This window comes from Giraffa tippelskirchi, chromosome 3 (genome assembly GCF_054371585.1).
Source record: "Giraffa tippelskirchi isolate mGirTip1 chromosome 3, T2T-mGirTip1v1.2.pri, whole genome shotgun sequence".
In the NCBI taxonomy this organism is placed as follows: domain Eukaryota; kingdom Metazoa; phylum Chordata; class Mammalia; order Artiodactyla; family Giraffidae; genus Giraffa; species Giraffa tippelskirchi.
In genome coordinates, this window is record NC_137277.1 from 40,955,225 (window position 1) to 40,976,259 (window position 21,035).

The 21,035-nt window shown below is 44.9% G+C and overlaps 1 protein-coding gene and 1 long non-coding RNA gene across 5 annotated transcripts in view; one reads left to right on the top strand and one right to left on the bottom strand.

The window, feature by feature from the left end:
* The window catches only part of NXN (nucleoredoxin), a 162,532-nt gene that overhangs the window by 36,814 nt on the left and 104,683 nt on the right, over positions 1-21,035 (bottom strand). The window lies entirely within an intron of this gene.
* On the top strand, positions 1,273-20,129 carry LOC145542084 (uncharacterized). Its single transcript, XR_014079573.1, has 5 exons — positions 1,273-4,142; positions 7,181-8,006; positions 9,373-9,455; positions 18,634-18,721; positions 19,575-20,129. It is a non-coding gene; the product is annotated as an uncharacterized LOC145542084 (long non-coding RNA).

A 21,035-nucleotide genomic window follows, 5' to 3' on the forward strand; every position in this document is an offset into this window, starting at 1 on the left:
GAACAACTAAGAAATGGCCACTAAGTCTAACCATGACCACCCGGGACAAAAGGGGCTGATGGTGGCCATGCTAGTGGGCATGAGAAGATAAGACATTTAATGGGGACTTCCCTGGCAGTCCAGTGGTTAGAACTCTACAATTTCACTGGGGTGGTTGGGTTCAATCCCTGGTAGGGAATTAGTATCCCACAGGCCTATGTGGTGTGGCAAAAAATAAATAAATAAATAAAAATTAAAAAGAAAGAAGATAAACATTTAAAAAGTGATATTTCACGTGGCTTGGAGGCCTGGGGCCTGGTTGGCAGCTCCAGCAGTGGGCTGCAGCTTTGTGACTCTGGTGATGAAGCCACAGTAGGTGGTCATGAAAGAGGTTGCGTCCTGTCTACAACTAGCAGTTAAGAAGCGCTCTAAGACACAGTGGCCAGGGCCTCCATCTCCTTTCCTCCTGGGAGTCACTCACCAGACAAGCCTGCTACTAAATCTCCTTTCAGAAAACTGTACCTTCGGACTGGCTTCAATCACCACCAACAACAGCAAATGAACGAGATAAGCAATGATGACAGGGACTTCCCTGCTGGTCCAATGGTTAAGACTGTGCTTCCAAAGCTGGGGGCTGGGGGTGGGGGTGAGTGGGGGGTGGGGGGAGGTGGGGAGGTCGTGGAGGGTTCGATCCCTGGTCAGGGAACTAAGGTCCCTCAGTCTACGAGGTACAGCCAAAACATTAAAAAAAAAAAAATTTTTTTTAATTGTTTTGAAAAAGGCAAAAGCTGGGAAAAATGATGCCCACAAATATAAAGACAGAAGATGTACATGTTTTCTTCTTACTCTTTCAAAAGTGCTTACTGCAAAATATTTCCTGATCCCTCTCACTCACCTCGGGCTTGGAGAGTCCTGGTCCCCAAACACTTGGAACCTGGTTCCACTTGCAACACCAATTAAAGAGGTTCACTGACTCTGCCACACAACTTCCTGCTCTAATGACTCAACAGGCCAGGAGATGAGCAGTTGCTGGGAGCACAAAGGGACATATGGCTGCCAAGTTCTTTCTGGCCGACACCACAGACGAAGAGGCTGCTCCGCTTCCCCGTGCTGCAGTTTCACAAGCTGACGGAGGGATTTCCTCAAGCCCCATCTGGTATGAAAGCCTCTACTGGGCCAGAGTGGTTTGGAACAGCAAGGGGGTGGCTAAGAATGACAGATGCCGGCAAGGAAGCAGAACTAAAGAAAGGGGCCTGGGAGTTTTCAGAGGAGAGAGAATGAGGAGCCAAAACTGGTTTGGAATGGAAGAGACCACGTCCCGAGGTCATCGCTTCTTGAGGGGGGGACAGGGTTTTTGTGGTTTGTATTATGGTGGAGGCCCCCTCTGTTGACATTCTTAGGAAAGTCTGCCCACATTTGCCCTGAGCAGTGTGTTTTTGCTGGGACACTGGGCTCTTGGGGTCTGCCACCTCCTTTGAGAAATGTATCACCTCATAGGTTCAACCCAGAATGTTTAAGTTCATACCAAAAAGAAATAAATTCTGGAAAAAAAAATAAGATTAAAAACGAAACACAAAGGAAAGAAAAGAACCCTAGGAATAAGGACTTTGGGGAAGGAGAAGGGCTGTTCCTTGTGGGTTTGGAGATTCTGTCAGCAGAAGCTGCATGTCAAAGCAGAGGTATCTCCCACTTTCCCCACTCCTTAGCCAAAAATGGTAGATGCCATCAATTCATTCCCCCCACAACCAGTCATCCCTCATGGTTCCATACAAAATGTAAGGCCATCAAAGTCAGGAACTGGCTATAGCTGATAAAAGGACTTTTGCCAAACACACACACACACACACACACACACACAGGAACTGGCTATAGCTGATAAAAGGACTTTTGCCAAACACACACACACACACACACACACACACACACACACCCCAGCAAGGTTTTGTTTTAATTTAAAATTTTTTTAAATAAAAACACAGGGAATTCCCTGGTGGCCCAATGGTTACAACTCCGCTCGTCCATTGCGGGAGGCACGGGTTTGATCCCTGGTTGGGGAACAAAGATTCCAAAAGCCACGCATTTGGGCTGGTCAAATAAACAAACAAACAAATAAAATTAAAATCCATACTAACACACTGTCTTCATCTAAAATAGGCCTTCCCTCTGGAGACGGTGTTAGTGCTGGCTCTCGCAGGAGGACAACAGAGCTCCCCTAGGCTCCTTAGTTCTGGGTTGGCTGACAAGCCATGACCTTTGAGCTCCAGGTTCTGATTCTCTACTGACTCTCAAACTCAGCACTTGCATGACATATCCATCACAGATCTACTGTCCACAACTGAACCTGTAGGGCCAGGTACCACAGCGAAAAGATCCAATGAGAGAGAGGGAGATGTCACAAATTATGGGAACAAGAGAACTGAAAGATGTGAGGTGATCCAGCAAGTCAATAGCAAAAGGGATCCCCACCCTTCTAGAATCCTACTGCATTCATTCTTCCAGGGCTCAAAACCAAAGACCATATTGTGTCTCTTTCATCTGATGACTCCCTCCAGGGCACTAAATCTTACGCTGCTTTTGCATGTCAGTGCCTTACACCTGGCAGGTACTCAATACATCCTGATGACCACGACAATGATGATGACAACGAAAATGATGGTGATGTTCAGGCCAAGGAAGTATGTTTACTAGCTTCTCACGTTTGACTCTATAGATGCAGCATGAAAAATAAGCAAGCTGGTATTTTGTTCTCACGTATTCACCATGGTTCCTAAACAGCTATTAAATAAGTTACTATCCAAAAAAGAAATCAGGCAGATAGGCTCAGAACTTTCTGCGGTTTCTAGGAGATCAGGAATGCGATTGTGTAACACCTATGAACCCGAGTGCTGTAAATTACAAGTCAGTGGGGTGAGCAGGGTTTCCATGTCCTCTCTCCCAATGAAATAGGGGCTGGAAGTATGGTTTGTGAGAATTTCAGAGATGTTTATCATTTCAGCACCATCCGTACCTGCTCCACCATGGAGCTATTAACACTCAGCACATTACTCCTTTCAATTTCCTATTTGATTGTTATTTCATCAGGGTTTTTTGTTTGGTGTTCTTTGGTGTTTTTCTTTTTTTGCCCTGGCTGCACAGAGAGCTCTGTTTCTTGGCAGAACTTTCTGAGGGCCCAGTTAAACCCCTTGTTACCACTTTCCTGCTTCAGGAAGTCCCCACGGAGCCAAATGACAAGGGGAGGAAAGGAAACATTTACAGTGATGTGAGAAATTCCCAGTCAGGAAAAAAAAGATCAAAGCTGATAGGCATAAGGGCCTATTCTGCCGGGAGTCAGGCACGCGAAGGCCCGCCATCAATTGGGCTGGATTGGTCCATGATGGGAACAACATTACCTCACTGGGAACCCAGTGAGCCAGGCTCCTCTGGAGCTCTGAAGCCAAGGTCAGCCACGCTGCCATGTGCTCCGGACCAGCTGTGTCCTGAGCAAAAAGACTCGTACCTGACACAAAGCTGTGCTGGCCATGCTACAAGATGCCTTTATATAGAAATAAGAGTGTGTGGCCTGCGTTGTTTCCCTCCGTCAGCTCTTGAAATGAAAGGGTTCCACGGCACAATGAAATAAATAACAGCAGGGAGAGAGGAGGGAGGTAAATTGTTTGGAAAGTAGAAGACAGGGTAGAAAAGATGAAATTCAAGACAGATGTGTGAGAGCTGCAAACATATGTCCTTGAATTTATGCATCCAAGTGATTCATGTAGAATAAGAAAGAGCTACAGACCCGATACAGAAATAAATATGGGAGTCAATACAGAACAAAGTATTACATCCCTCTATTCTTACAAAGAAACATCCGTTCACATCGCTCTCTCTGCTAAATAAAGCTGTCATAAAACAGGGTGAGTGAAGGATCTGAGATGAAATTATTAATTAAGCCAAGGGTCTCTAAGCTCTCAGCAGGATGTCAACCACCACCAATTTATTTCCAATGACTGAATGCTGACATCTTATCTCTGAAAGGTATGGTCGCCGTTTGCTTTAACATCAGTAGCATTTTAAATAATAGCTGTATTTGCCAAGTTAATGTCTGACCATTAAGGAAAAAAAAAAAAATCAAGCAGGAAATTTAGACGGGCGTTTCCACAGAAACACAAAAGTCCAAGACACTGGCCGGAAAGACATTTTTACAATACAGTGTTAGTGTGTGTTGTTTAACTTCTAAACAGCTAACTCCAAGGGGCCACCGCACAATTGGTTCCAAATGCCTCATTCTGAGAAAAAAACACGGGCGGCCTGCCTCGCTGCTTAACGGCTCTCGGTTTGGGACTTCAGATGGTAACAAGAAAGACTGAAAACAGCAGGAATGCCCCGGTTGGTTGTGAAGTGTCCTGGAGAAATGGGGGGGTGGGGGTGGTGTGAAGCAGGGTCTGAGGATGTGACGCAAGGGGTGGGAGGCGGCTGAGTTCCCAGATCGGTCAAGGTCATGCTCGGCAGGACGTCAGGCCTCCACCCTGAACAGGCCTAGGCGCTCATTCAACAACAGACATTTATCAAGTGCCTAAAACTTCCCTGGTGGGAAAAACCAAGGACTTCCCTGGTGGTCCAGTGGTTAAGACTCTGTGCTTCCATTACAGAGGGTGAGGGTTCAATCTCTGGTCATGGAACTAAACTTTCACGTGCCGCATGGTGCGGCCAAAAGAGAAAATCAATTAATTAAATTAAATAAAACTTACCAAGTATTTATGCCAGATGATGTGGGGATATAGAAATTGAGGACAAAGGTCCCCACCTTCAAGGGAAAAAAGGAGTCTGGTGAGTACCTGGCCCTGCTCACCATGTGGACATTCCACCTGAATGCTAGTCCCTGTCCTGCTCACCCCCCTACTGTCCCCACAGCGGGGGGCCTCAGGGACATGTCAGGTCTCTGGTGCTGGCCTCAGGCCACAGGTGACTGCAGCAGGTGTGGCCACTTAACCTGAGACCATCCCCACTTGCTCCTGGGAATTTAGAAAGTGAACACAAAGTTCAATTCAATAAGGGCAGAGCTCCCTGACCAGTGATCTGCAAAGAGGTTAGAGGAGGTGCCATGTTGATCCTCTCAGTCCTAGGGGCAGTCGGATCCCCACCCCACCCTGCCCGAGTCCCTGGCCTCTGGTGACAACCTGCCTTGTCCTTTTATCCCAGAAGACACACAGCGATTACTTTCTAAGTGTGGCAGGGATGTGAAAAATGTGAAGTCCGTCTGATCAAAGCTATGGTTTTTCCAGTAGTCATGTATGGCTGTTAGAGTTGGACTATAAAGAAAGCTGAGCACCAAAGAATTGATGCTTTTGAACTGTGGTGTTGGAGAAGACTCTTGAGAGTCCCTTGGACAGCAAGGAGATCCAACCAGTCCATCCTAAAGGAGATCAGTCCTGAGTGTTCACTGGAAGGACTGATGCTGAAGCTGAAACTACAATACTTTGGCCACCTGATTTGAAGAACTGACTCATTGGAAAAGACCCTGATGCTGGGAAAGATTGAGGGCAGGAGGAGAAGGGGACGACAGGATGAGATGGTTAGATGGCATCACCGACTCAATGGACATGAGTTTGAGTAAGCTCTGGGAGTTGGTGATGGACAGGGAAGCCTGGTGTGCTGCAGTCCATGGGGTCGCAAAGAGTTGGACACGACTGAGCGACTGAACTAAACTGACTGATTAGGTGGTGGTGGAGTGGGGACGCAAACTCGTGTAAAATGGAGACAGGAGCAGCCCTGGTGGACCAGGGACAAGCAAGGAAGCGACATAGTATTACAGCCCCTTATCCCCACAAAGGAACAGAAATGGGACAGAGTGGGAGACAGACACCAGGGAGTCGAGAACTGAGAAACAAACGAAACTGCACAGCCCCTGAGGGCGAGAGGGACCTGTTTCTGAAATCCCATTCTGGTCCCACCGCATCCCAGCTGAACCCTATTTCCTGAATCTGGATGCTCATGTGATTAACAACTGAGAGCCTGCCCCAAACCACTGATGCCAGCTTGAGTGAATTTCTGTCCTTTGTAAACAACTCCTAGCTAAGACAGATGTGGGGATATGCGTGCACGGAGGGCTCTGTATACCACGGAGCCCCCTCACTGCTTCAAACTCTGGTGAAAGAAAAGCAAAATAACATTATGCTGTTAACCCTTTCCAGTCTCTCTCTTATCGAAGCCCCTTCTGTTGTCTCCATGGGATCCTGGTGCCCTGGGGAACAAACTCCTCCCTGTGCTATGGATGCAAAAATGGAAGCAAGATGACTCACCTAAGATGATAGAGCAAATGAGGACAAAGGCCTCTGCTCTCTGCCAGCCACTGACTTAAAATACAGTGCTTCTTACTTGTGAGCCTAAAATACTGCATGCAGATGGGAGAAAAATCAGCCTGCCTCTCTGACGTGTGGGTCTCAAGGATGGTGGGCTTAGTGGACAACCTGTCACAAACTTGCAGAGAAGAGGCTTCTTTTTGGTTTGTTTTATATCTTTGCATATTTCTTTATTTTTAAATTTTATATCTTCCTTTGGGAAAAGCAACAAGTTACATTCAATGAAGTATTTTTTTATAAACATTTATTTAAGGTTTTGTTTGTTTTAGGCTGTGCTGTGCAGCATGCAGGATCTAGTTCCCCAACCAAGGATCAAACCCCTGCCCCTGCCTTGGGAGCCTGCAGTCTTAGCCACTGGACCACCAAGGAAGTCCCAAAGTATGTTTTTAATTGGAAAAAGAAAGTGTGTATGTGTGTACTGTTGTTGTTCAGTTGCTAAGTTGTATCTGACTCTTTGCAACCCCATGGACTGCAGCACACCAGGCCTCCCTGTCCTTCATTATCTCCCAGAGTTTGCCCAAACTCATGTTCATTGAGTTGGTGATGCAATTCAACCATCTCATCCTCTCGCCCCCTTCTCCTCCTGCTCTCAATTTTTCCCAGCATCCCACAACCCATTATATACATATATATTTCCACCCCCCCATTCCCAATACTTTGGTCACCTGATGCAAAGAGCTGACTCATTTGAAAAGACCCTAATGCTGGGAAAGATTGAAGGTGGGAGGAGAAGGGAACAACAGAGGATGAGATGATTGGATGGCATCACTGACTCAATGGACATGAGTTTGAGTAAACTCTGGCAGTTGATGATGGACAGGGAGGCCTGGCGTGCTGCAGTCCATGGGGTCGCAAAGAGTCAGACACGACTGAGCAACTGAATTGAACTGAATATATATATATATATACACACACACATATGTTTCCCCCACCATTCCCAAGTCAAGAGTGGCTCTCCCTCCAGGAAGGTTTTGCATTCTCTATGGCTCCAGGAGACTCTGCCCTGAGATGAGTCAGGAATGAAGAAAACCTGAGGGTTCCTCTACAGACAAGATGAATGGTTACTTTAAAAGAACAACAACCCATGTCCTCCACATTCCCAAGGTGTAACAGCACATGTGACATTCAGGAGCAGACACAGCAAGTCTTTACCAACTTTTCTCCAGCTCGGCCAGCGGCAGCCCTCTGCAGACAGTCCCAGGCCCAAACATGCCGGCACCTTCCCGTGGGCTGAAGCCAGAAGCCACCAGGGCCGCAGAACCCAAAGGGACAGAGTGTGTCAAGTTTCTGAGGTTGCGACTGGACTGGTTTTCTCCTCCGGATGCAAATATCCCAGTGATTCAGACCTTGAATATGCCACTAATCACTTGCTTGGGAAACGTAAACTGCTGAGGCCTTCTGAAGAGAAACCACACACAAATTGATTCCCCAGGAGGAGCGCGGACTTTCTGGGACACGCTGACCATTTTCAAGAGCACAATAATCCTGTCAACCTTTAGCAGGACCGAACTGTTAAATGTCAACAAGTTTCAGACCAGGCTCCAGACCACCCAGGGAATCATCCTTGTCCAAGAGCGGGGGAAATTCAGTCAAGACACCGGGCTCCAGTGCCCTCCAGCTCTGCTCTTTGCTCGCAACAATGAACACCCAGAGCTCCCCGGGCTGAGATGATGGAGGCCAGGACAAAGGGTGAGGCCCAGCTCCTCTGCAGATGGCAGAGAAAGGCCCAGGGAGAGGGGGGCGGGGGGACAGAATGAGCTGGAGAGCCAAGGGTCCCAGCAGAGTGAGTGCGTGGTTCTCTGTGTCCCCCAGCCACCGAGAAGGGCAGGCTGAGAGAGCAGAGGGAAGCCGGCCAGGCTGGGCCAGTTAGCTCACTTCTCTGAAAAAGTCACTTCCGCTGCAAACAGGGAAGAAGACTGTTCTTGCCTCACAGGGTTGCTATGAGGATTAAACATAGATGGAAAATCCAGATGGCTCCTTCCAGGTCCCCCATACTTCCAAGACTCAGTTGTTCACATATATCATTTCTGGTTTGTATCCCCAACTCTCTTACTGACTTATTTTGCTTTAAATAAGCCTTTATTGTAAAAAAAAAAAAAAAAATTTTTTTTTTGAAAGGAAATTTGATCTTGCTGTTGTAAACAGAAAACCAGTATTGCTTACCATAAATAGAGGGTAAGTGTCAAAATAAAAAGAGCAAAAGCCCAAACAATTATTACATTGGATCTAGCCCCCTGTTGGCTGGCACAGGCTCTGAGGTCTGCTTTTTCTATTGAAAAGGAGATGAGCGAGTGTTCCCGAGCTATAAAGAAGGGGTGTACGTCAACACTTCCTCCTGATCTAACCAGACATTTGAAACAGAGAATGGAAAAAACATGATGTAGTTTAACCAGCAGCTCCGATCCCAGTAACAGCCCTGCCACCTCAAATTCCTCAGGTCCTGTGCCAACCGAGGCAGTGGAGAGAAAGGGGGATGGAAATCCGGTGGGCCTGGCTTACCCCTGCAAGCCAGCTGGGGCCCCACAGTCTCCAGAAAGTTCTTCGCCAGGGAGGAAAACCTGCTGGCTCGGTCTCAGCTTTCCTACCATCTGGGGGCATTGTGATGACTTCTCCCTGGGATACTGGGTAGGGAGAACCCACCTTGGCCACGGCCAGTGGCGTCTCCACCAAGGAATCTCATAAAACTCTCCCTGACCAGGAAACCAGCAAGATTCCCCTGAGCACTTGGGGTTACACTTATGCCAAACCTAAGTACATCTACCCACAGGAAGGGGGCCTGGAGCTTGGCAAACACTGCACATTGGCAAGAAAGAGCTTCCCCAACAACAGTGAACTTGGCATTTCCCCAAAAGACCTGCAACAGCAGCCCCTGGGGTGAGATAGATTTGGGGGCCTCACCTTTGACCCACACTGAATCTGACTCTCTGAGGATAAGATGCAAACATGCAAATTTTAAGGAAGCTCCCAGGAAATGCTTGTGCCCACTGAAGTTTGAGTTCTTCTGCCCATACAGCCTTCCAACTTCCCCAGTTATTTCTTTTTCTTTTTTTGGCAGATGGGGGAATCTACCTAGTTCCTCAACTAGGGATCCAACCTGCGCCCCCTGCAGTGGAAGTTTGGAATCCTAACACAGAATAGGCAAGTCCCCCCAGTTATTTCTTACTCCTTCTGGGAATCTCAGATCAAATATGACTTCCTCAGGGAAGCCCACTGCCCTGTTTTGCCCCCTGCAAGTCTAGACCAAGTGCACTTCCCTCATAGCCCTGATCACCATTTTCGTGATCTATTTGTGTGACTTGTTGAATCATGTCTGTCTTCCGCACTGGCCGGCAGAGCTCCGTGAGGGCAGGGCTGACCATGGAGCCTCCGGCACCATGCCTGGCACAGAGTCTGCACACAATAAGATATTCATTGATTACACGAACAAATCTGGCATCACTATTTCTAATTCTCATTTCCCACCCCACCTTACTCTTCTCAGTAACATTCTTCAGCTCTTTGAAAGTCCCCATCACAGCAGGTCCTGGGAAGTGGAGACTCTGTTGCTGAGATCTTTTAAAGGATTCCCATGTGCTTAGTTGAGTAGAGCTGTAAAATTTTAGGGACTTCCCTGGTGGTACAGTGGTTAAGGCTCTGAGCTTCCACTGCAGGGGAAGTGAGTTTGATCCCTGGTCAGGGAACTAAGATCCTACATGCCTTGCAGCATGATCAAAAAAAAAGTTTCACATTTCTCACACACTAGCATATATAGTAAGAGGAGAGGCTGCAGCCCCCGTTCTCACTCCTTGCATCTCCTGGGTCCCACAATGTCCTAACAGGACAGCTATGCCCAGCGTTAGGTTATAGGCAGAGGAAGGACATCACTTTCTCCCCATCCAAAATGTTGTCCCTAAGGCTAATAAAAAAAACCTGACTGTTCCCCTAGAATCAATTTATTCTGTAAGTGCTATTCACAAAATAAGTTTGTTGAAAAGTTTTGTTTGAATTAGTACAACTCTCTCTGAAAATATGCCCCAGAAGAAAGCAACCCTCCTATTCTTCAGCAAGTATAGACACAGGCCCCATCAGATCCACCTCCAGTTCTGGCAGCCAAATACCCACAAATGTTTAGTTCTGCCATGGGATATGTAGAGTAAATTAAGTTTGGGGGGGAAACATAAAACAAGCCTCTAAGTCTAAAGACGCTGTGTACCTTGGCAAGGGGAATGTATGTGCTACAACAAATCCTAGCTGCCGTGCCAGAGAACTCAATCAAAACCAGCAGAAAATGATTCCTGTCATATGAGACAGGCCAGTCAACAGCAGTCCCCGAGGGGAGATGCAGATAAGGGGGTCCAATCTAGGCTTGCATCTGCCAAAATTCTTTTCCATGATGGTTGAAGAAAGAAGAGGCCTAAAACTCTCAATAAAAGAATGCAGACATTCTAAAGTCAAAGCATTTGTAAGCACAAAACAAACATCAAACCCCCCAGAAAAGCTTTCTCACTGAGGTCTCTACCTCTGGGAACCTGACTGGACTGGACTGGATGTGCTCCAGTGAGAGAAGGATCTTAAGTCATCGTGGAGCATGCTCCAGGCTGCGATCTTACCAGGTTTAAAGCAGGGCTCTGCTGGTCTCGTTCAGCACTTGTCTTTTACTAGAAACACCAATTCCTGTGGCTGAGCTTGCCATGCATCTGGATGGCCAAGTTCACTTGAACCAAGGTAAATCTGAGCTAATTAGTCTAGGAGGCCCAGCCATATCACCCACAGTAAAGTGATACTGACTCATCCTTGGTACAAGAGACAACAGAGAATACTGATTAGTTACTTGCTTAATTAATCAGAGTTTCTCAGGCTGAAGTTTTATACAAGGGACAGGCTACCCCACACCCCTGTTAAAACATTTTACCACTATTCCATGGAGAAATCGACCAGAAACATCAGATGATCTGTTGCTTTGAGGGACCTCTCCCTTCTTCAAATAGGAAAAAGGTCATAGGCCAAGGGCATGAACTCAAATCTGGGCTATGGAGGCTTATTTACAACCTGTACTGTAATAAGAGTCACTATCAGAAATATTTCCTGGGGGAGTTGTTTCAACAGATTAGAACAGGTTTTCATTCTGGCTTCTCTTCTTTCGTTCAAGGCATCACTCAACAGACCACAGAAATTCCATTCTATGAGGTTCTTGGAAGAAATGTCCATGTTTTTCCTAAGCAGCTGGTTTTATTTTATCTTATAGATATTGGGGATTGTAGAACAGACACAATTTCCCTTTTCTCACTGGCCATTAGGAAGTTTGTGAGGGGCCTTCCCTGGCAGTCCAGTGGCTGACTCCATGCTCCCAATGCAAGGGGCTGGGTTCGATCCCTGATTGGGGATCTAGATCCCACAAGCTGCAACTAAGACCTGGAGCAGCCAAATAAATAAATAAATAATTTTTGTTTCTTATTTATAAAGGAAGCTCATGTGAAAACTTATGTTCCCATGTAGCAGGTGTATAGGTCACCATGACCAACTGTTAATTCTATTTTGTCCCCTCCTTCTTTATTTTTCCTATTTCGTTCATCTATCTTATTTCCAAGTCTAAATTATTTTGTTCCAACTTTATTTTATCATGCCATGGTTTATGCTTCCATATAAGTCAACTTAAATCTCTTTTGGAATAATCATTAGAATAAGTACGCATGCATTCTGTTTCTAGAGGAAACCTCAGTGCCTTGATTCGAAATGAGGGTTTTTGAATAATTATTAGAATAAGTACGCATATATTCTGTTTCTAGAGGAAACCTCAGTGTCTTGATTAGAAATGAGGGTGTTTTTTTTTTAAGACATATGTCAAACTACTGTGAAATACCTAGTTTTAAAGGACATTTAAAAAAGTTGAGCATAGAAGCTATCTGTATCAATGGTTACCTCCTTCCCCCTGCTTCCCAAATACAACCAGGGCAGTCAAAATATGGCCCTGGGCAGTGTTTCTCCAAGTGGAATTCCTTATCTATACTTAGTGGAGATATTTTCTTAGGGGCACAAGTATTCCCCAATAAATAATACCAAGCCAAAATGTTACCCCGTTCTCAATTTTCTTCCAGCACTTCCTATTACTTTAGGGGAGAAATCTTAGTTTGATGTCAATAGGTGATTAACATTTTTTCCAGCACCTGCTCACCTCCCTTTTTAATAATGACATAAATCTAAAATTTTAAAGTGAGTATATTTAAAGAAAAATATGACGCAAATGGTAATACAGCTGGTATTGTGACATGACAAAACCACAAAGGTGGTCCTGGAATGAAGGAAAATATCAGGGAATACCTCACACTTCCCTTTCTATCCCATATCTAGCCAAGAGCAAGCAGTAGTCAATTTTCAGAGTTTATTTATTCTACTCTGAGCACCCTGACATGATCAAAATGGGCTTCATCATCCCAAGGAAGAACTGACAAAATGATTCAATACTGGAAGGATCTGTTTCAAAGGCTATCTATCCTACCACCACTGTCTCAGAGTTTCTTTACCAAGGACATTCACCATTCGAGAAAAGGACTCATTCCAGGAAATGCTTTCAGATCCAGTTTCCTGTTCAGCTCTAGTTTTAAGATTAACTCTTCTCAGTCTCACCCCAAAATCATGTTTAATGGTATCTATTAAAAGCGTCCACCCACATTTACCGATAGTTCAAAGTTGTCATTTGGAAGTGGGACAAAGAATCACTCCCTAAGCTTACTTACCAAAGAGTTAAGACCAGAAACACTGGAAGAGATTTCTACTGAGGTCATCGGGAGTTTAGGGGGAATTTTTGGTTTGGGTTTTCTCCTAGTTTTAATTGCTTATAAAAGCTTCTTAATGTCAAGTAAAGAACAACAACAACAAATGTGAAAAGTTAACTTCCCCAAAATGTTTATTCTAAAGAAAAAAATTTGTTCCCAGCAACTCTTAGGCAGGAGGGGATTAAAACTACATAATATTGTATGAAAAGGAAAAGGAAGCCCAAATTACTCAAGTGCAAAACAACAGCTGCACTAAAAGGCCCGCCAGAGAAGCAACTTATCTGCTTAGTCAAAATCTGTTTCACGGATCCCAGATCTGCTTCAGGGATACAGAGTCGGTTCCGCCCCTGTCAAAGGCGATTAAACGGACCATCAAAACCAAACTCAGACATCTTCATTCTACTTGAAAGGCTTGCATCTCAGGGCCTCCCAGTCACCTGGTAATTATCCTCCCATGGAGAGCTTTGCCTTTTGCACAGATTAGCAGGCAATAGACAAAGCTAAGCAAATTAACAGAGTGAGGTAAGAGAGGGACTACCACATTTCACTGTTTCTCACTTGTTTTCTCTGGTTGTGGCTGACCCTAAGAAGCAGCATCTCAGACCATTCCTGTGGGTGTGTGTAAAGAAGAGGTCCTGATACAGACTGATACTGGTTGCTTTCTCAATAAGAAAGACGGAAACTCATGAAAACGGTTACTTCCGGAGGCACAAGTGAGACTTTTCTTAGTACATTGTTTTATACAGTTTTGGCTTTTTGCACCATAAAATATTTTATGTATTTATAAAAATTTTTAAATGTGTGAAGGAAAAAAGCAAATCCTAAAGCTGAATATGAACAGAAACATGAGCCTGTTATAATTATTACATTCTCTGCACAAAAAAGTGAAGTCATTCAAACTTTTGGATACAGTTTTCTGATTGTTCACTCTTATTTGGATGTAGTCAAAGGACAAAAAGAACTGAAAAGATCCACATCAGCAGCTGAGATGACTTAATAAATTTCACTAAGCTTGAAAGGATAAAGAAAAAAAAATATTGAACTTAACAAGTTTATTGTTCGCCATGATATCAGTGTTGTCAATCTGTAAACAAGGATCTCACTGTGTGACATGAAGGATACAATATGCATGGGCACAGTAAGGAAGTACCCTGCGATGCTGGTTCTAAAGTGAACATATCACTATGAACTCAAGACTTCTTTTAAAAAATTAAATTTCTTAGTTCTTTCTACTGAAAGTATCTGGAAGCAATGACAACCCTAGCAATAAGCACAGTTCATGCCCAGATTTTGGTTTCTAAATACCATTTCTCCACCAAAAGGAAACAGGGTTTCCTAGAGAAACGCTGATTCCACGAAGGCTGAAGAAAGGAAAGTTGACCTTGAGCACTTTACAGTGTCAGAAAAGCAAGGAGCTAGTCATACAATGGCACCCCACTCCAGTACTTTTGCCTGGAAAATCCCATGGACGGAGGAGCCTGGTAGGCTACAGTCCATGGGGTCGCTAAGAGTCGGACACGACTGAGCGACTTCACTTTCACTTTTCCCTTTCATGCACTGGAGAAGGAAATGGCAACCCACTCCAGTATTCTTGCCTGGAGAATCCTAGGGACGGCGGAGCCTGGTGAGCTGCCGTCTATGGGGTCGCACAGAGTTGGACACAACTGAAGCGACTTAGCAGCAGTAGCAGCATTCATACAAAGTTGGGGACGTGTTAACAGGACCTGGGAGCCATCTTGCAAAGGTTCTCATTTACTGAGTTAGGAATAATTAGAGCACTAAAAAAAATAATGCAATTAATGTACTACATCATTTTTTTAAAAAAATCCAAGAGTCTGAAGTGATACTAAAAAAGGAGGGGGTGTCCACAAAAGTCTCTTCTTTACAAAAGAATGCAAGCTAGTAAATGTAGATGAGTAACAGAATTTAAAGATCAACATTCTGCAATGACCAATGTAAAAACAGACTTTGGCAAGGATCATCAATATATCAATGGATGCCTCAGCCACAGAATGACAAGTTATCTGACACAGAACACATACCCCTATGGTCCTAAAGTGTCATACCATTTGTTCCTTGTTATCTAGGGAGGAGAAAATGCCTTTATAAGAGAGAGATCTAGTTATGTAAACCAAGTGTTTAAACTCAGCATCACCAATTGTTATGCACTGCATGTTTGTGTCTGACAAATTCATTTGCTGAAATCCTAACACTGAATATGATTAGGAGGTGGTGACTTTGTAAGATGATTAGGCCATGAGGATGGAGCTCTCATGAATAGGGTTAGTACCCTTATAAAACAGACCCTAGAGAACTCCCTTGCCTCTTCTGGCCTCATGATGACACAAGGAGAAGACAGTCATATTTGAACCACATAGTGACCTTCACCAGACACAGGATCTGCTGGTGCTTTGATCTAGGACTTCTCAGTCTCCAGAACTGTGAGACATAAATGTTTGTTATTTAAGCTACCCAGTCTGTCATATTTTTGTTACAGCAGTCCAAACAGACTAAGGTACCAGTAACAGGACAAAACTATTATGTGCCTCCTATTGAAATACAATATGAAGTATACATCACTTTTGTAGTATTCTTAACAGAAATGTTAGACTTGAATCTAATCAAGAGGTATAAATTAGACATTCAGACTGGAAAATTCTACAAGACAACCAAACTACACTCTTTTTGTTAAGTGTTTTTGGGCCTGATAATAATGTTGCTATGACAAGAACATCCCTATTCTTAGGAGATACAGATTAAAATGGCTAGGAGTAAAACATCATGACGTGTACAACGTCTTGGTAAATAATTGAGGGAAAAAAGATACACGCACCATTCATACTCATGTGTAGATTTATGTCAAATGTTCTTAAAAAAGTTAGCTTCCTGGCCTAGGAGCAGCATCACTTAGGGACCTTAAAGAAGCAAAAGGTTTACAAATGGTAAATTTAGGTGAGGGGTAGATGATGGGCATTCATTTTTCTATTCTTTAACTTTTCTGTAGATTTGAAATTTCCCCAAATAAAAGACTGAATATGGGATTCCCTGGTGGTCCAGTGGTTAAGAATCTGTCTGCCGACGCAGGGGGCATGGGTTCGATCCCTAATCTGGGAAGATTCCACATGCTGCAGGGCAACCAAGCCATGCACCACTGAGCCTGCACTCTAGAGTCCGCTTGCTACAACTACTGAAGCCTGTGCACCTAGCATGCTCAGCAACAAAAGAAGCCACCACAATGAGAAGCCCATGCACCAAAACTAGAGAGTAGCCCCCACTTGCCACAACTAGAGAAAGCCTGAGAGCAGCAACAAAGATACAGGGCAGTCAAAAATTAAAAAAAAAAAAAGATGGGAATAGAGAGAGTGAGTCTTAACCCATTTCCTTGTCAGAGGATCTAAACCAAGGGTCTTCAAATTGTTTGTTCTTGAATGTGCAAAAAAGTGCTGCAGAGTGCTAAATCAGATCTGTGTTATTGCTGCTGCATCTTTTGGCCTAACAATTCCGATTCTAGTAGTTTATTATACAGATACACACGCATCAGTGAGCAAAAATATATCTTCAAGAATGTTTATCAGGGACTTCCCTGGTGATCCAGTGGCTAAACTCCCAACATAGGGGGCCCAGGTTCAATGCCTGGTCAGGGAACTAGATCCCACATGCCATGACTAAAAATTCCCACATGCCGCAACCAAGACCCGGTGCAATCAAATAAATTAATTAAATGATATTAAAAAAGAATGTTTATCATAGTGTTATTTGAAATATCAAAAGACTAGAGGAGGGAAGAAACATTTTTTACAGGGGCCTGGTCAGGTAAACCATGCTATATTCCCTCAATGGAAAACAATGCTAGGATTTCAAAGACTGAAGCAAGTCAGCATGGGCTGAAAAGGAAAGGTTGTTAAGATACAGAATTAATTTTTTTTTGCAAATCAAAGCTTTTTGTAAATACAACAGGCAATGTGTGTGCATGTGTGCTCAGTGGTGTCTGACTCTGCGCAACTGTATGGACTGTCCCCATGGACTGTAGCCCACAGAGCTCCTCTGTCCATGTGATTCTCCAGGGAAGAATACTGGAGTGAGTTGCCATTTCCTCCTCCATGGGACCTTTCCGACCCAGGGATCGAACCTGTGTCTCCGCGTTGGCAGGCAGATTCTTTACCACTGAGCCACCTGGGAAGCCTGTAAAACAGACATTACTCATACATGTATGCAAAAATACATGAAGAAGGATATATTATACATTTATATTCACATTTTAGGGGGATGTGTGGTTATCAAATTATACCTCTGCTGTATCCTTCAGTAAGTACAGCTTAGAAGGCTTAACCATGCGCATGTAGTTCTGCTTTTATAATTTAAGGAAAAAGGGGAAGGTTTTTTCTTTTGAAAAGTCCTGGTAGCCTTGGAGGTCACTCCATCTCAGGCCAGGCCCCATCAAGTAAAGACTTTTTAACTGAATCAGCAATTAAACTGCTGGATACGAGCTAATCTAGTTTGCTATCTCAAAATACATACTCTTAGTGAAACAAATGATTTGAACATGGGTCAGGGCAAGGCCAACATTCAAATACTTCTTTGCTGCGAACACTCAGCTGGTGCCAGCCTCAGGCTGGAGTCAGAACATTTGAGTGGAAACATTTTACAGAAAAGTGATGCCAGCTTGGTCAGCAAGTTCCCTGGCTTCTCCAGGGAATTCTTTCCAGTCCCTTAAACTGTGTTCAGGGCATGCACAGCAACAAAAAGAAAAAAAATACCATCCCTTTGTTGAAAGAAAAATTCAGTAAAACTATGTAGCTGAAAGACACTAATGGCTTTTTCTCAAAGCCTGAGAGAATAGCCGTTTGGTCTTCAGAATAATCCCAAATTCGTGATTAAGAGAAAAACAGCTTAATGTAGGAGATTCAAGTTTAAACAAATGTATTAATAGTCAATTAACTTGCAAAGGATGTGCTGCTGCTGCTAAGTCGCTTTAGTCGTGTCCGACTCTTAGCGACCCCATGGACTGTAGCCTACCAGGCTCCTCCATCCATGGGATTTTCCAGGCAAGAGTACTGGAGTGGGGTGCCACTGCCTTCTCTGAAAGGATGTGCAGGATATGTCAGAATGTTAAATGAATGTCCTGGATTAGGACTTTACCCAGATACTCAGAGTTCTAGGAACCTGACCCTATTTTGAAGATCGCAGTGGGCGATGCGTTTTGTTGTGGGCAAGGCTGTGGAGCTGGCTGTGTATGGTCTCCTAGCTGGATCTCTGCAGTAGCTCCATGTCTCTCTCTCTCTTTTTTTTTTTGGCTGCACTGTGCCGTATGCAGAACTTCCCAAACCAGGGATCAAACCCGTCCCCCCTGCAGCGGAAGCTCGGAGTCTTAACCACTAGACCACCTCTACTGCCATTCTTGATACCACTTACCTCCATCTCCTACCCAGCAGCCACCTGCAGCCTGTGTCATCTTACTAAAACACCTGTTTCAAACCATTTTCTGTTTCAAACCCTTCTGACACCTTCAAGATGAGTCTCCATTCTTTATCATATAAAACTTTTGCTCTTGTCACTCTTTCCAGCTGCCCACCTGTACCTCAGCATTCAGGTTTCCCTGGTGGCTCAGCAGTAAAGAATCCACTCGCAATGCAGGAGCTGCAGGAGACACAGGTTCGATCCCTGGGTAGGGAAGATTCCCTGGAGGAGGGCATGGCAACCCACTCTAGTGTTCTCCTCTGGAGAATCCCATGGACAGAGGAGCCTGGTGGGCTACTGTCCATGAGATCACAGAGTCAGATATGACTGAAGCGACTGAGCACGCATGCACCTCAGAGTTCTCTGAACTCATCCCATCTTATCCTTTGCAGATACTACTCCCTCTCTCTGAATTGCCCTTCTTTGTCCCATTTATCTGACTCCTACCCCTTCTCCAGGCTTGATGAGAATCTTTAAAATCTCCCTGACCTCATCTCTCTCAAATTCCTGTCCAGCCAGCAGAGTGAAGACGTCTGAATGCACCCTGGCCCTCATCCTTGTACTTGATGCCACTGAATCATGCATGTCACAATTCTCTCCTGCCACCACTGACACCGAGACCCTTCCCTCCCCGAGAGAAGACACCCTGGTTGCCCCAGTGCCTTACAGGCCCTGTGCCAGGTTCACCATCCAGCATGTGTTTGCAGGAGTAAATAAGCAGAGAGGAATATCCAGGAAGGACAAAGATGCTTTCCTTTCATCTCAGAAATCACCCGACAAATGAAAGGTGCAGAGCACGTAGAAGCCAGGCCGTCAGCTCTGCATGAGGTTGGATGGTCTTTGCAAGGCTGTCCAGTTGTTCCAGAAGCAAGGAGGCAGGCAGACAGTGCACCACACCCAGCCTGGGGCCTTTGTCAAGTCTGGCCCTTCTTATAGACTAACCTTGAGACTTGGGTGAACCCATCTGCAAGGCAGTCCCATTCCTCATGTCTCTTTTTCTGTTCCATTATCTATTCATTTCCCTTCACCAATTTGTTCCTTTTTACAGCGCAGGCAGCCCTAACACACAGACAGGGCTACATCAAAGGCCAGAGTGCCTTGGAGAGGCATCCAGAAGAGACGCTGGCTCCTGCAGCTCCTGACACTGACACTGAAGCATCCCAGCTTCTTACTCACCAGGTACCCGCTCGGCCTCTCTGATCAGGAAGCTCTGGGCAGGAGACTTTAGATTCCAGGGGGCAGCCTGACACGCCTCTGTTCTGATCCAATCAGAGTTTCAGACCTACACAGATTACAAGTGGAAGAAGGTTTCCGGAGTGCCAGAAATGGCCCTGAGCTGCAAAAGGGATCATCTTTTCAAGGCATTTGGGCAAGAGCTCCTATTCCTGTTCACTTCCACATATTTTATACCCTGAGTAATATTTCTGCAGCATTTAAACTTAATACTCTACAAAGAGGCTGTAAAAATAATTGGTGTATATAGGTTTCAATGGAAACACAGCTTTCTACCTCTACCCACCAGGAAAAGACCCTTCATTTCAAATGTTCAGTTCTGTAAATTATCTGGAGAAATGAGTGAAAAGGAAGGAGAAAGTATGAAATAGGTAAAGTCTTGATTTTTTATTTTAAACTAATTCTACTCTTTTGTATTCTGTGGGCAATTGAGAGCTGCTGCTGCTGCTCCTAAGTCGCTTCAGTCAGGTCCGACTCTGTGCGACCCCATAGACAGCTGCCCACCAGGTTTCCCCGTCCTTGAGATTCTCCAGGCAAGAACACTGGAGTGGGTTGCCATTTTCTTCTCCAGTGCATGAAAGTGAAAAGTGAAAGTGAAGTCATTCAGTCATGTCCGACTCAGTGACCCCATAGACTGCAGCCCACCAGGGTCCTCCGTCCATGGGATTTTCCAGGCAAGAGTACTGGAGTGGGGTGCCATTGCCTTCTCCGAATTGAGAGCTAAGTTCTGCCAATTCCTCCTCCAAGTGTCTCTGGGAAGGCCAGCTGTCAGCGAGGGATGGTGCTAGGCAGAGGGCTTGCTTTTAGCTGGTCATTCTCAACCGAGGGTGATTTCATTTCTGGTGGTTGCAACTGGGGAAAGAGGTTGCTACTAGCATGTAGTGGGCAGAAGGCAGGGACACTGTGAAATGTTCTACAATGCACAGGCCAGCACCTCCACAACAAAAAATCATCTGTCAAAGTGTCAACAGTGCAAAGGTTGAGAAGCCCTACTCTAAGCCTCTGCTGGAATTCTGATTTCTATTTACTCCTGAATCACTTCCTAACTCCAGTTCTTCAACACAGGGATACAGGTCAACAGAAAAAGAAAGGGAATGTTAACTCGGCCAACTGCTACTTCTGTCATGTGACAGCAACAGAGAAATTACCTTGAATTTACTGTGTGATTTGGAAGATTCACTAGCAAGCTTTCACAGACTCATTTTTATAATCTGGTAAGAGATAGGAGTCCCTTGGACTAGCACACTAGTCCCTCTGCCTAGCACCATCCCTCGCT